We start from the raw sequence: 12373 nt of genomic DNA, 5'->3' as shown, positions 1-12373 counted from the left end.
TTGCTTTCAAAGTTGCCTACTGCATAAATGCCACATTCCACTTGGCATTCGTGATCTTCACCGTCTGACCCGAATCTCTATTTCCCTCTTCTCCCCTGCCACCTTCTTCTGCTACATGGTGGGCTGTAGTCAGGCCCCAAACATGTGGTTTCCCCTCTTGAGCCTCTTTGCCTGAACTTCTGTGCTGTGCCTCTCCCTCCTCCCCATCCGTCTTCATTCCCGTCCTTGTTCCTCAACAGCTCTTCCCACTTACATCTTCTGCAGTGCGGTGAGCTGGCTCCTTGTACTTCGCTTTAATGCTTATGTCTCTGTCAGTGACCGTGAGACTGTTGAGGTCAGGGGCTCTGCCTTCCTGGTCTTTCCTCCTCTTCAGTATTTATACAGTAATTTAATAAAGTAACATTCAGCTACTGTTTTAAGAAATGTCTACTAAAACTGAGCATTTGAACAGTTCTGAAAATTCTGTTGGTAATTGGTGGCTTTATTCCTCAAGTCCGGAAACATAATGAATTATTTATATTGTCTGGCCAGCGGTGAAGAATTGGGTTCGAAATGTCTAAAAACAGGGACCAATGTCAGTCCCACTGTGTGGTGTGAGCTCTTGGAGAAAAGCAGTCAGGTGACTTCACTGTGGAATGAAGTCACTTCTGTGGTCCATAGTACATTGTGCATTTTTGGCTTTGTCCAAGTGAATGTCTTTGCCAGGGCAAAGAGTACTGGAAAATCACAGAAAGACAGTCCTACTGGGGGAAAATCGAGCCTGTTAGATCTCCTTTTCTTTTTTTTAAAGAGGAAAGAACGAGTGTTCTAAGTGGGTATCTTGTGTGTGTTTGTTTTTCTTTAATTTTTTTAACGATTTATTTATTCCTGAGAGAAAGAAACTGCGTGAGCAGGGGAGGGTCAGAGAGAGAGGGAGACACAGAATCTGAAACAGGCTCCAGGCTCTGAGCTGTCAGCACAGAGCCCGACGCAGGGCTCGAGCCCACGAACCATGAGATCATGACCTGAGCCAAAGTCGGCCACCCAACCGAGCGAGCCACCCAGGCACCCCTTGTATTTGTTTTTAAACATAGACGCATATTAAGTAAAATGTAGAAGTTCCTTTTTTCCCGGTTATTAGAAGGTTGTGGATACTTTCCTGGACTTTTATGTGTATATGCAGTCTTTTTAAAATAAATGCACAGAAACGCGTATACAACTGTGCAAATATATTTTTCTTTATAAGAAAGGCCTGGGACACCGGGGTGCCTTAGTTAAATGTCCGACTTCGGCACAGATCATGATCTCCCCACTTGTGGGGTTAAGCCCTATGTCAGGCTCTGTGCTGGCAGCTCAGAGCCTGGAGCTGCTTCGGGTTCTGGGTCTCTCGCTCTCTCTGCCCCTCCCCCATTGGTGTTCTCTCTCTCACAAAAATAAACTTTAAAAAAAATAGAAAGAAACTAGGTCTTAATTTACAAAATATTTTGTAGTTTGCTTCTTTCACTTAGCATGTTACAGGCGTTCCCAGTGATTACAAGTAAAAAGACCTGATTCCTTAAACGTGTTAATAGTAATGTTTCATATCACCGTTCCATAATTTAGCTCATCAGTTTCTTTATTACGAGATTGTTGAGATTTTTTTCCAGTGTTCACTTGGCAATTTCAATTCTCAGTGCTGCCATGAATAAGAATATCTTTATGTAGCTAAGGGGATATATTTTTTGATAGCTTTTAATAGAAGAAGAATAATGGGGTTAAGGATATGTGCCTTTTACTTTAAAATAGCTACTGACAAATGGCTCTTCAACAGGCTTTACTGGTTAATACCCTGGGGTGGGGGTGGGGGCCTATTTAAATTCTCCCTCGATGTTGCATATTATGTAACTTTAAATGTTGCCTCTTATGTAGAAGAAAAGTATATTTATCTGGATTTCTCCACAAGGTGGTTTTCATTTACATTTCTTTGCATGGATTAAACAACGTCTGGTAATTGGCCATCTGTATTTTCTTAATTACCTTTTCATGCCCTTTGCCCACTTTTCTCCTGAGTTTGTCTTACTGACTTTTGAGGGCTTTCTCTGTGTAAAAACATTGTAGTTGTTTTTTCCTATTTTATCATTTCCTACGTTATCATTTAACTTGTTTGTAATGTTTAGATCGTCCAAGTTTTATTAAAAAATTTTTTTTTAAGTTTTATTTGTTTATTTTGAGAGGGACAGAGACAGTATGAACAAGGGAGGGGCAGAGAGGAGGAGAGAGAGAATCCCAAGCAAGTTCTCTACTGTCAGCACAGAGCCCAGCACAGGACTTGAACCCACAAACTGTGAGATTATGACCTGAACTGATACCAACAGTTGGATACTCTACTGCCTGAGCCACCTAGGCACCTCAGGTCATTAAAGTTTTAATTTTAACATATGCTGTACTGTCAACCTATCAATTGTATATGGTTTCTAGATTTTCTGTTGTGTTTTAAAAGGCCTTTTCCTTTAAAATTATTAAAAATATTCTATATCATAGNAAGTTTTAATTTTAACATATGCTGTACTGTCAACCTATCAATTGTATATGGTTTCTGGATTTCCTGTTGTGTTTTAAAAGGCCTTCTTCTCCTTTAAAATTATTAAAAATATTCTATATCATAAAGTAATATTTACGGTTTTAGTTTTTAATTTCGATGTTCAATTCATTGGACTTTTGCATGTGGTGTGAGGTAGGTAGGGATCAGAGTATATGGAACAGTGTTACCCAATTCTTGTCCTTTCCCAGTCACATTCCCTTAAGCCCCCTCACATGCTCCCTGAAAAACGTTTGTTGTGATTACTTTCGCGTCTTCTAGGACTCGGTGTAAAATAGAACCATTCAGTACAAACTCCGTTGCGCCAGATTCTTTGATTGGCATAATTTGTTCTGTTCTGGAGCTTTACGGTACATTTTGATATTTGGTAGGACAAATATATAAGTTCTACTGAATTATGTTCAGTAACTTTATTGCATTTTGGCAAGATTTTCTTAAAACATGTATTTTAAGGGGCGCCTGGGTGGCTCGGTTGGTGAAGCGTCCAACTTCGGTTCAGGTCATGATCTCACGGGTTTGTGGTTTCGAGCCCCGCATCAGGCTCTGTGAATACAGCTCAGAGCCTGGAGCTGCTTCGGATTCTGTGTCTCCCTCTCTCTCTGACCGTCCCCTGCTCACGTGGTCTTTCTCTCTCTCTCTTAGAAATAAATAAAAACATTTAAAAAAAACATGTATTTTAAGAGAGAACTTGCACACTTGCACAGGCACGCGTAAGTGGGGTAGGGGCAGAGAGAAGGGGAGAGAGAGAGAACCCCAGGCAGGCTGTGTGCTGTCAGCGCGTGCCCAGTGCAGGGCCCTGTGCCACCGTCTTGAGATCATGACCTGAACTGACTTCAGGAGTAGGACACGCTCCCTGACTGAGCCAGCCAGGGGCCCCTACTATACCAAGATTTTAATGAAAATGAAGTTCTTTTTTCTGGCCCGCGTGGTGAACAAACTCAAAATGCTTTGAAATCTGCATATTGATGATTTTAATCAGAATCCTAGAATGTGTATCTCAGATCATCTCAGCACTTGTCCAGCATAGTGTCCTACCAGTAATCTGTTCGGCAGAATCTTTTTTTGTTGTTGTTTTTAATGTTTATTTCTATTTCTTCAACGATTAATCTAGTGCATGTGCATGAGCGAGGGAGGGGCAGAGAGAGGGAGAGTGAGAAGCCCAAGCGGGCTCCAGGTTGTCAGCGGGGCTCCATCTCTGGACCCTGAGATCATGACCTGAGCCAAAACAAGAATTGGACACTTAATCAGCTGAGCCACCCAAGGTGCCCTTAAGCAGAATGATTAGGAGTAATTGTCACAAAAGTAAATTTAACTGGAAAAGCAAAATTGATATGTTTGCATTTTAGCCAATACCTGATCCTGTGATGCTGGTTTGTTTGACACAAGTTAATATTAGAGAAAAGACATAAGACTGGGAAATTTTTGTGTAACCTTTGTCCAGATTCCCCAGATGTTAGCGTTTTACTAAATTTCTTTATCCTCCCCCCAGTCTTCGTATGTATGTGTGCGTATGTATGTTTGGTTTCGTTCCTGAATTATTTGAGAAGGAATTTCTGGCATGTGCGCTTTTGTCCTGCATACTCCAGTATTGCCTAAAACCGAGGGTGTTGCATAACCATAGTTAGCAAAATCAAGACATTCATGTTGATAAAGTTGTCTAAGCTCAGACCTTATTTAGACTTTAGGTTTTTTTCACAGCTCAAAAGGAAGAAAAATCCAGGGTCACGCGTGGCGCTGAATTGCCATGTCTGTTTGGTTTCCTTTTATCTGTGACCGTTTTTGTTTTTTTTTTTTAATGTTTGTTTTTGAGAGAGAGACAGAGACAGAACTCAAGCGGACTCCAGGCTTTGAGCTGTCAGCACAGAGCCTGACACAGGGCTGGAACTCACAAACTGAGATCATGACCTGAGCCAAAGTTGGACGTTCAACCAACTGAGCCACCCAGGTGTCCTATCTATCACAGTTTTAAAGACTTCATTGTATTCCTGATACTGCCATTTTTGAAGAGTGTAGATCATTTATTATGAAGGCTGTTTTTTTTTAATTGGGGTTTGTTTATTCCTTCATTGGAAATTTTTTTTTTCCCATATTAGGTTCAAATTAGACACTGATCAGCAGTACCAACAGAAGTGTTACTCTTCTCAGTGCATCCTCTCTGGAGGTACATGCTGCTTAAAGTAGTGTTCCTCTGCTTTCTCTGCTGGGGAGTTACTTGCTCTTTGTAACTGTATCTATGAGAAAGATACTTTGAGACTTTTGTTAATATCTTGTTCCTGCTTCATTAGTTTTGGCATCCATTGGATGGGTATTTGTTGGTGAGTTTCTAAATGTACTAATCTACATGTATTCGTTTCTTTTCTGCCCTAAAGATTGGCTTGCTCTTCTCCTCCCCTATTACTGTGAACTTAGAGATTGTTACTTTGTTCAGTAAGTTATTAAACTTCATGGTGATTATTTTGATGCTCAAATTGTTCCAGTGAGCGCCCTCCAGGCTGGCTTGTGTGTCTTTTTGATCTGTCCATATCACTCTTTGACCACTTTCTTATTTTCTGGCACAGGAAGGTATTCCTCTCTCATACTTTCCTGCTGCACCTTGGGAATCAGCCATTTCTTCCAGGCACCCATGTTCTTCTTTGTGGAGAGTGGCACTCTGCTACTGTGATGGCCATTCCTCGTGGTTTCTAAGTGCTGGGTTTGTAAGGTCTATTGGACTGAATGTGCCTCATGAAATTAAATACTGTTGAAGCAATCAAATTAGCCAGTGGCAGCTTCAGAAATGTGAAAAAATAGGGGCGCCTGGGTGGCTCAAGTCAGTTTAGCGTCCGACTTCGGCTCAGGTCATGATCACACTGTTTGTGGATTCGAGCCCCGCGTCGGGCTCTGTGCTGACAGCTAGTTCAGAGCCTGGAGCCTGTTTCAGATTCTGTCTCTTCCTCTTCCTCTGACCCTCCCCTGCTCATGCTGTCTCTCTCTCTCTCTCTCAGAAATAAATAAAACATTTTAAAAAATGTGAAAAAATAAAGCTCTGGGTGATAGGAACAGTGCACCAACTGAACTTGCTGGTTAAAATTGTTTATTGAGTCTCTTGGATTTTGGAGGTGGCAGTAATACTGGCAAGTCAAAGACTTAAGGTGGATGTAAAAGGTAGTATATTTAATGTTCTTAAATAGCAAAGCTAACAGGAAGTATTCAAGACTTATGACTAATTTTGAGAACATTTTCCTAGATGTGATGATTTCATATTAGAAAGTTGTCAGCTACCCCCAAAGTGATCTAAAAAGAAAATATGTAAGAATAACTAAATCGTTGGGCACCTGGGTGGTGCGGTCGGTTAAGCTTTAGACTCTTGATCTCAGCTCAGGTCATGATCTCAGTTTGTAGGTTTGAGCCCTGCATCGGACTCTGCTCAGACAGCATAGAACCAACTTGGGATATTCTCTCTCCTTCTTGCCCCTCCAGTGTGCATGCATACTCTTGCTCGCTCTCTCAAAAGAAATAAACATTATAAAAAAGTATATGGCAAACCGGTGATGTAGAGTTGCTCAATTTTATTTTATATATTTATTTTAAAAAATTTTTAATGTTTGTTTATTTTTGGTAGAACACAAGCAGGAGAGAAGAGAGAGAGGGGGAGACACAGAATCTGAAGCAGGCTCCAGGCTCTGAGCTATCAGCACAAAGCCCGATGCGAGGCTCGAACCCACAGACCATGAGATCATGACCTGAGCTGAAGTTGGCCGCCCAACCAATGAGCCACCCAGGCGCCCTGATGTTGCTCAATTTTTTTTTTTAATGTTTTATTTCTGAGAGAGAGCGAGCAAGCGAGCAGGGGAGGGTCAGAGAGAGGGAGATACAGAATCTGAAACAGGCTCCAGGCTCCGAGCTGGCTGTCGGCACAGAGCCCAACGCGGGGCTCAAACCCACAAACTGTGTGATCATGACCTGAGCCGAAGTCAGACGTTTAATCGACTGAGCCACCCAGGCGCCCCCGGAGTTGCTCAATTTTAATAGGCTATCAGAAACAGTGGGAAGTTTGATGATTTGTTCATCTTAAAAGTGGCACTGAGGATTTTTCAGTAGATGATCCTGGAATAGTTGGCTGGCTGGCTGTTGGTGAGAAAGGATCTGCTCTTCCTCCTTCCATGCCAAATAGAAAATTCTGGCTAGGATGGTACTCTGATAGCGTGGTGATGACCTAGAATGACACTAAAACTGACAGACAAGAAGGCTAACAAACTCAGCTGCATGAAAGGTTTAATCCTCTCAGCAAAAGACATCATAAATAACTCAGATGCAACAGACTGAGAGCAAGTGTTACAGAATAAGGAAAATACAGGGGCGCCTGGGTGGCTCAGTCAGTTAAACATCTGACTTTGGCTCAGGTCATGATCTCACAGTTCGTGAGTTCAAGCCCTGCATCGGGCTCTGTGCTGACAGCTCGGAGCCTGGAGCCTGGAGCCTGCTTTGGATTCTGTGCCTGCCTCCCTCTCTGTTTCTCCCCCACTCTTGCTTGCTCTTGCTTACTCTCTCTTTCAAAAATAAATATTTTAAAAAATGTTTTTAAAATAAGGAAAATACACAGTCCAGTTGACGAAGTACAGATTATGAATAAGCATCTCAAAGGTCAAAGAAGAAACATTGACCTATATAACAAAAGATTCTTTTGCTACTAATTGAAGGAAAGGAAAGAAAAAGAAATAGAGTTCTTATTTTGGCCTCTCACCCTGGCAAAAATTTATACCATTCCTAATAATCCATGTTAGCAAGGATGTGAGGAGATGGGCAGTTGGTGGCCATGGTGATTTAATATAGCCTCTTTGGGGGCTCCTGGGTGGCTCCGTTGTTTAAGTGTCCAACTTTGGCTCAGGTCATGGTCTCACGATTTGTAAGTTCAAGCACCATGTCAGGCTCTGTGTTGACAACTCAGAGCCTGGAGCTGCTTCAAATTCTGTGTCTCATTTTCTCTCTTCCCCTCCCCCACTTGTGCTGTATCTCTTTGTCTCTCAAAAGTAAATAAATGTAAAAAAATGTTTTAAGGGGCGCCTGGGTAGCTCAGTCGGTTAAGCGTCAGACTTCGGCTCGGGTCATGATCTCTCACAGATCATGGGTTCAGGCCCTTCGTTGGGCTCTGTGCTGACAGCTAGCTCAGAGCCTGGAGCCTGCTTCTGATTCTGTGTCTCCCTCTCTCTCTGACCTTCCTTTGCTCACGCTCACGCGGGGTGTCTCTCTCTCGCTCTCTCTCGGAAATTAATAAAACAACATTAAAATTTTTTTTGAACTTTTTTAAAAGTCTTTTTTCATGGGAGTCCCTAAACTAAGAAGTATCCACAGTACAAAATAAAAGATGGAAGTGGATTAGTGTGTAGTGCAAGAAAAAGAGGCTGAATCTTTTATTAGTGAAGTAAAAATGACAGTAAAGAATGTGGCTGTTTTTGAGCTTATAATTGCATAAATATGTTTGTGTAATCAAATACATTTTATTTTATTTTATTAAGTTATTTATGTAAGAGAATGAGCTGGGGGGGGGTGGTGCAGAGAGAGGGAGAGACCGAAGCAGGCTCTGTGCTGACAGCAGTGATCCCGAGGCAAGGCTCAAACTCGAGAACCATGAGCCAGGCAGGAGCCCCTAATCAAATACATTTTAAAAGGAATGACCTGCCCGCATGCGTCAGGCCACTCCGGGTGCCATGGGGAACCCTGGCAGAGTCGGGGGAGGCATTGTCACTGGTGAGCCCTGAGGCAGCAGCTCAGCAGAGGAAGAGGAGGTGGAGTCCCGGGCAAGAGGGCGAGGGCCGGGTTACTGCTCTACCGGCTATCAACAGTTATCAACGGCAGGGCAGAGCAGCAGAGCAGTACCTTGTAGTGTGGAGCCTGGAAATGGGTGCTGTGTACTGTGGAGGAGGGATTTGAGGGGCATCCTTTTCTCTTGATACAAAGATGGCACTTTGATTTATTCTGGAGAGCTGTATTTTTCATTCACATCAATTTTGGATTGGCTTAAACACCTGTCTTCTCTTTGGAAGAGTGGCTTTTCCCAAATAGTTACTCTCAGTAGGCTTCCCAGCCAATGTTATGCTTTCTGTACTGAAGATGCACTGTTCTTAATAGCACACATTTTCTTGGAGCGCCTGGTTGGCTCAGTCGGTTCAGTGTCTGACTTCGGCTCAGGTCATGGTCTCAAGGTTTGTGAATTTGAGCCCCGGGTCAGGCTCTGTGCTGACAGCTCACAGCCTGGAACCTGCTTTGGATTCTGTCAGTCTGTCTCTCTCTTTCTCTGTCTCTCAAAAATAAAAAATAAAAACAAAAACAAAGCACCACAGGTACATTCCTCTTGACTTCATCCTTGAGATGATTTCATCCTTGAGAGAGCTCCCCTGAAAGGGTCTGGGCTGCAGTGAGCCCATGCAGCTGCTCTGGAGCAGAGGTGGCTTTGAATGCGGAAAACTGCTTTTGCTTGTGGGAACCTGCTGCCTCTTATGGAAGGGAGAGGTCCTGGGCGCCTGGGTGGCTCAGTCAGGGTCTGGGCTGCAGTGAGCCCATGCAGCTGCTCTGGAGCAGAGGTGGCTTTGAATGCGGAAAACTGCTTTTGCTTGTGGGAACCTGCTGCCTCTTATGGAAGGGAGAGGTCAATAAAGGGTTACACGTTCATGGTGATGAAAAAAATCTAAGTAAAGAGTTTTCCTAATAACTAGGATGGACAATGTATATATAGCTTCATACCAGCTTTATCAAATATAATAAATCTGTGGACGTGCTGCTAGTGCTTCTTCCTGGTATATTTATATAAAGACCACTGGGTTGAATTCCAGACATTTTTTTTTAAAGTTCAAGACGTATTTTGCCATGGAGATAATTATAAAATGGTAACGGTGTTCCCAGCCAGCCACTAAAGACTATTTGCACATAATGTGTTGAATGATGCTATTAGTGTTCTTGTGTGGATGTGTTTTAATGTTTATTTTTGAGAGACATAGTGTGGGTGGAGGAGAGGAGACACAGAATCCGAAGCAGGCTCCAGGCTCCAAACTGTCGGCCCAGAGCCTGACACAGGGCTCAAACTCAAAATCGATCGTTGAGATCATGACCTGAGCCAAAGTCCTATGTTTAACCCAATTGACCCACCCAAGTACCACACGTTCTTGTGTGTGTGTGTGTGTGTGTGTGTGTGTGTGTGTGTGTTTAAATTATTTATTGAGAGAGAGAGAGGGCGGGGGGTAGGGGCAGAGAGAAAGAGGGAGACACAGTTATGTGAAGCAGCTCCAGGGTCTGAGCTGTCAGCACAGAGCCCGACGCAGGGCTCAAACTCACAAGCTATGAGATCATGACCCGAGCTGAAGTCAGACACTTAACTGACTGAGCCACCCAGGCGCCGCCCCACATTCTTCTGTGCTTTTTAAAGAAGGTTTTCCTAAAAATCTTTTCAGATTTCCTGATATTGCTTAATGGAATTAGGATATGGAAAAAATCAGTTTACAGATGTTATAAGGAAATTCTTATCCCTGACAGGTTTTTTTTTTTAACCCAATTACGGTATCGATGATTATGTTTGTTTTTCCCCCTCCCCCCTTTTTTGCCCTAAATGTTACACATTTTGTACACTCAAAAGATAAATCATTAAATGTAAGCAATTTAATGTTTGTTTCCCTTATGTTACTTGAAAAAACAATTGGTCTTCATTTGGGGGAAAAGGCCTTGAAAGAAGTGAGTGTTTCTAAGGTTTTGTGACCGAGTAAAGGTAGCTGATCAGCAGCCCTTCCTTCATCTTTCACGAAGCTGAGCTCTGCCGCGGGACTAGGAGCTGAGCTCCAGAGCACGTAAGCTCACCGCGCTCACTGCTCTGCCTTCGAGACCTGGTCTCCGCGGTGTATTCCGTGCGCTTGACACCTGGGATTTCATTCTTCGTGGTAGAAAGGTCCATCAGTTTAATTGTAGCAAGCCTGTTTTCGGACCAGAACTTTCACTTTTGCCCTACAGTTTTCATTACTCCCATGGCTAATGATTTCCCTTTTCTCTTTAGATCTGTCGCTACTACCATTTGCACTTTTTCTGTTTCTTTTTTATCATCTAATAATTTGTGTAAAAATTAAAGGCAAGTGGCCATATAAATACTATTTAGATGAAAGTGCCAACGTGCTGCCCATTGTGAACTGTTGTCTTCAGAACAGTGAATGTTGTAATCTATTCATAAGAAACATTAAGAGGTTGAGTGAGAAGAGTCAAATTTATCTAAAAACCAAAACAGTCAGAAATGAGTCCAGCTCCCTGAACAAAAAATTCAACCTAAGGATAAATTCCAGTTAAAACAAGTATTCCTTTTTTTTTTTTAATGTGTATTTATTTTTGAGAGAGGGAGACATAGAATGTGGGAGTGGGGGCGCGACGGGCAGAGAGAGAGGGAGACACAGAATATGAAGCAGGATCCAGGCTCTGAGCTGCCAGCACAGATCCTGATGCAGGGCTTCAACTCACGAACTGTGAGATCATGACCTGAGCCAAAGTCAGACACCCAACCGACTGAGCCACCCAGGCACCTCACAAGTATTCCTTTTTGGCCTAGCTCGTTGGCAAAGGTGAAAATTAATTTTTAATTCCAAAGATTTGGAAAGACTGGCCCTCTCATAGTTGATGGAGCTGTGTGAATTGGAACAACCTGTCTTGATAATAGAATCTTTTTTTCTTTTTAATAAAAGCCTTAAAAATACCCTTTGTCTTGGGAATGCCCTTTCTAGCAATATGTTCTAAAATGGTAATTGTGGACAAAAAGAATTGCCAGGAGGTTCCTGGGTGGCTCAGTCGCTTAAGTATCTGACTTCAGTTCAGGTCATGGTCACACAGTTCTTGTGTTCAAGCCCCATGTTGGGCTCTGTGCTGACAGCTCAGAGCCTGGAGCCTGCTTCCGATTCTGTGTCTCCTCTCTCTGTCCCTCCCCCACACGCACATGTGCTCTTTCTCTCAAAAATAAATATTTTTTTTAAATGCCAGGGTGTTCATCTTTATAAGCTTTTATTTTTTTTTTTTTTAAGTTTATGAGAGACAGCATGAGTGGCGGAGGAGCAGAGAGAGAGAGAGAGAGAGAGCGAGAGAGAGAGAGAGAGAGAGCGAGAGAGAGAGAGAGAGAGAGCGAGAGAGAGAGAGAGAGAGAGCGAGAGAGAGAGAGAGAGAGAGACATATTCTGGAGCAGGTTCCAGGCTCTGAGCTGTCAGCACAGAGCCTGATGTGGGGCTTGAACCCACAGACCATGAGATGATGACCTGAGTCAAAGTCAGACGCCCAACCAACTGAGCCACCCAGGCACCCTCATAAGCGTTTTCTTGAATTTCTATCTGTATTAATTAGATCAATGGTGGTATCTCTAGATGATGCCATTAAAGAATATAGAAATATGTTCATCAGATACTAAGTGACAAGATCACAGAATGACCATACAGTGCCATTTCTATAAACATCATACGTGTATGTAGGTAACAATAGAGGAGGATGTCTATGTATGTAAATGTATGATAACATGGGGACTAACTCCAGGTGGTAAAATTATGTATGGTTTTTCTTTTTGCTTATTTATATTGTTTGGTGTCAGTTTCTGTAGGAAAATACGCTCAGTGTTTTTTTTTTTTTTAACTAAAAAGCAGCACACTATATAAAATACTCTTCTCATAGCCAAAGCCACTAGACATGGAGGCCAGGCCTTAAAGCAGGTCTGATCTGCCCCGACCTTACTATGCACTCATTTCCAGCTCCTCACACTCGCACAGCCACTTGTTGAGAACAGATCTCTTCTGCTTTGGGTGGGAGCAAGCTGTCCAGGCCCAAATGGTG

General features: G+C 42.8%; 1 protein-coding gene across 1 annotated transcript in view; it reads left to right on the top strand.

Moving 5' to 3' along the window:
* The window catches only part of SAFB (scaffold attachment factor B), a 34757-nt gene that overhangs the window by 3884 nt on the left and 18500 nt on the right, over positions 1-12373 (top strand).

Source organism: Crocuta crocuta, unplaced genomic scaffold, assembly GCF_008692635.1.
Source record: "Crocuta crocuta isolate KB4526 unplaced genomic scaffold, BGI_CrCroc_1.0 scaffold110, whole genome shotgun sequence".
NCBI classification, from domain to species: domain Eukaryota; kingdom Metazoa; phylum Chordata; class Mammalia; order Carnivora; family Hyaenidae; genus Crocuta; species Crocuta crocuta.
This window is presented reverse-complemented; position numbering and strand designations above follow the sequence as displayed.